This window comes from Chaetura pelagica, unplaced genomic scaffold (genome assembly GCF_000747805.2).
Source record: "Chaetura pelagica isolate M959 unplaced genomic scaffold, ChaPel_1.0 scaffold104, whole genome shotgun sequence".
In the NCBI taxonomy this organism is placed as follows: Eukaryota; Metazoa; Chordata; class Aves; order Apodiformes; family Apodidae; genus Chaetura; species Chaetura pelagica.
This window is the reverse complement of record NW_009953786.1, coordinates 4,378,927-4,383,097: the sequence shown is the minus strand read 5'-3', so window position 1 is coordinate 4,383,097 and position 4,171 is coordinate 4,378,927.

Below are 4,171 nucleotides of genomic sequence, written 5' to 3'. Positions count from 1 at the left end.
TGGGTTTGTTTTTTTTCCTTTTTTTTTTTTTTTTCTACGTCAAAGAAGTTTTATATTTTGGGAAGGGTTGTGTTTCCTTTTAGAGAGGTGACCTATATCCTGACCGCTGTAGGGGGTTTATTTTGATGCTCCGGGAAGTTCAGATGGAGCTGCGCGGAGCTGGGAGGGGATAAAATATTTAACATTGCCATCTGGCATAGGAAAAGCAAAGTTTACCCACATAAACACTTGGTGGAAGTACTCGTCGGGGGGGGGACACTTAAAAATCGAGGCTATTATTACACGCGGAGCGTGTCTTTGCGCAGGTTTAATCGCCGCGGTGTCCCCGCAGCTCCGACGGGCTCTTGCAACACCCGTCGCAGGGCGGTCAAGTCCCCTCCATTGGTCGGAGCCCCTGCCTTACCCCACATACGGGGACCCCCTTCCTCCTGTGTCCCATCAGTCCAGGACCGAGGAGAAAACAAGGAGATGAGCAGCCCAAAGGGTCCCGGCAGACCATTCTCGACACACTCAGCAGAGCCCCTTGGCTGGGTGGAAGTCACCTTTGCTAAACCTCGGGCTTAGCGAGCTGGGGCGAAGAGTGGGCACCTCAGGCTTGCAGGGTGTCTTTCTGCCACAGCTCCCGTGCGGTGACGAGAAATGGATGGGATGCAGGGGAAGGAGGCAGTCTTTGGGGAGGCTGGAAGAGATGCGGCGTCAGCACAACAAAATCTTAGGCTGTGGGTGCCCTCCTGCCGAGGAGACCGCACGCCTGGAAAAATAGAACCTGTCCAGAGACGGGGGGACATGTCTTCACACCCCCGGTGTTCAGTGCTCCCACTTCGCCTCCCCGAGGTCCTCCGGCCCGGGGGGGTCGCGGGGACCCTGCCAGGAGCCAATGCCCTCCGTGTGGGTGGGAGAATCTGGCGGCGCCTCTTCTCCCACCTGATGAGGCCGATTTTCCCCCTGGAAAATACTTCCTTAAAAGAGATTAGATGCTACTTCTCAGCCGGCTTCTCGCTCAAACTTTGTTTCTCTCCGTCCTCGGGCACTGAGCAAAGCTGTCCCTGACGGGAGGGGTGTGTAGCAGGGAGGAAAGGGGAAGGTGTGGCCCTATTAACTCACGATCACTACCTTTGCGGAGGTGTCCTGATACAGGCTTAGCTCGCCCCACATCTAGGCACTGCTGAAAAATTTCCCAAGATATCTTCCCGGGTAGCCAGCCAGACCCAGGCTGCAGTACCCCTGGTAATACCCTGCAAAATGCTACAAGAGAGGGGCCCTCTTTGTACAGGGAGAGTATTTGGTGATGCTTTTGGGGTCGGGCTGGTAACTTCTTCTCTCAAGGACAGGTAGGCCCCTAAGTCTGAGATGAATGTCCTTGCCTGCCCTTGAGATGGGAAGTGTCTCAACCTCTCACATGCTGCAGTCTTCCCCTCTTTTCCTCTGTCTTGAGAGAGGAGAGAGACCAACTCTTCAATAGGAGCTAGGAAGGAGGATCCTGATGGCGGCCTGCACGGAGACCTCTGGAAAAAGAGTTACGCTGGCTGCAAATAATAAAAATAATATATTTTTTAAAAAAAATACAATAATAAAAGAAAAAGGGGGGCGGAAAAAAGCGGAAAAACCTTTCCAAACAAACATCGGGATCGCACGGCTACTGCCAGAGGTCCCGAGAAGTCAAGAGGTCCCGGTAGCTGCACAAAAGGACGGGGCGGGACGGCTGCGAGTCCCTTCCTATCCTGGCTTTTCTGGTTCCTTCGCTGCGACGGGGCTGGCCCCCCGTTCCGTCCCTTCCCCCCCGCCCCGGGCGGTCGCCCAGGCCGCCGATGCCGGGCGCTGACCTGAGGCTGCTCGTTAAAATGCCCGCATGCCCCTCATGCGGAAAGGGATCCCTTGTCGGCCGCTGGAGATCGGGATCTAAACCCAGGCACCCTGAAACTGACAGTTGCAGGAAAATCCTCCGGGGCTTAAGGAAACGCACTTTTACAATACTGGAGGGATTTGTTTAAGTTTCAGTCTCGGGTTTAATTGAAAAAACGCTTCTCATCTGCAGGACCTCAGAGGAGGGGAAAGAGCCTGAAGCACGTAGTTTAAAAAAAAAAAAAAGGGGGAGAAAAAGAACAGAAAAAAGAACAAGAAGAGAGGGGAGGAGGAGAGGGGAGGGGAAGAAGGACCCCAAAATAACCGTGAACATGTATCTTTCATATTTGTCTCCCATTTGCTTAACTAGTTTGGTCTAAGTTATTCCATTTAGCACACGAGGCAGAGGGGACTGTTATGAACATGAAACTGAAACCGCAATAATGAAGAGATTTCCTAGAATAAAAACGATCATTATAGAACAACATCTGAGTAACCAAATCTGCCAAAAAGTTTAATTTCCGTATACTCTGGTAAAACAAACCAGTTGTGCTCCAAAGCTGGGATCAGCTCAGAAATGGATACACCAATCAAAATAAACATCTCCACCAAACAGCAAATCATAAGTTTAATCACAGGCACTTCAAACCACCTTTTAAAGTCTCAGAACCTTGCCTTGGAGACTTCTTCATGCCATGTTTCAAACTAGCGTCTGCTGCGAAGAAGAGGACGTCGCTAACAGGTAGGAAGTGGCAAACTGAACGTGTGACCCGCGACTGTCGTACCAGGGCTGTGTCAAGTCGCGACTGAAACAGCAAGCGGTTCTGCCACAGAGCTGCCCTGCCCAGCTCTGCCTCCTTGTCCGTCCTGTTTTGAGAAGAAAACAACTACACTTCCCTACATCGTGACATCTGTGTTGAGAGTAAACGCATTGTCACGTTCTACTAATATTCATGATCGAAACGAGATGTCTGAAATGGGGGCAGGATGGAGAGATTTTCAGGCAACGACTCCCCTCCCCCTTGCCTTTAATCGGCTTAGCTTCCTGAAGATAGCAAAAATTACTTGGACATGTCACCCAAAGGCGACATTTAGACAGACATCCCGCCGTGGAAGGTGAAAAAGGACGGTGGCTCGCTGATCTAGAGCAGGGAAGGATGTTTATGTATAAAAACACGGATATATATATATATATATATTCTGAATAGGTCGTTACAACGACATCAGGAATCAGACGTCGGCCTCCCTGCCCCTCCACGAAATATACATATACGTATAAAGGAATAAAAAAGATAGATAGATAGATAGATAGATAGATAGATAGATAGATCGAGATATCGATTTTATTTAAAAAAAAATTATAATAATTACAATGGGAACAATTCAAATCAATGTCCCAGGAAAGATAAACATGGGCTGTGGACCGGGCGATTATTTTTTTTCTATTAAGAATGTGTAGTAAACATTGCCGGGCTTGGTAGTATTTTTCTTAGTTGATCCTCAGATACAATCAAGCCATTTTCGGACACATTCCCATGTATGTAGCAGTGGTGATCTGGAGGAAGCTGTCGACGCCTGTTCAGTTAATTTAGGTTTTCTTTGTCTAATTACTGTGGAGCTTAGGGAAAAGGAGCCGGGCTCAGGGCAGTAAACTGACACTTGGGCTCTGTGTGTGGTATCCAGGCAGAGTTTGATGGAAAAAGCCTGCTTCCACTCAACTGCAGGTCACTGTCTGGGACCAGCCCCACCCCCTCCCTGCCCGTACCCACCAGCGAGCTCTCAGCAAGGAGCTGCGCTGGAGACAGACGGACACACAGACACACATACAGAGCTCTGCAGGCACACTGACACGTCGTCCCGCTCTGCCCGCGTCCTTCCCACCCCCTTGCTTTTGGTCCAGCATCCCTGCCTGCTCTGCCTGCCATCGTCCTCCTTCCGTCTCCAGTTTGATCCTGGAGCCACCTCCATCATCTGGGAGCAGGCCCGTGCCTCCTCTCCTCCCTGCTCCCTCCGGCGCCCCGTTTCCTCCAACAGTGTTTGCCGGTACCCACTGCACCGGCGGGACGTCCCCGGGGGTCGCAGAGAGGGCGCATCGCCGGGCTCGACCCATGTTTGAATCGCATTTTATAGGGACAGTGAGGGTTGGCAAGGGGTAGCGTGAAGTCTTAAAACCTGGAGGTCCAGCACTTTTGAGGAGCAGCAAACACTGCTGCCTGGGGCTCCGCAGGGTGGGAGACCCCCTCACACGCACCCCTTCCCACACCCGGTGGCATCGGTGTCCGTGTGCCCCGGGACACACCGGTCTGCAGCCGCTCCTCCCGCCCCGGGG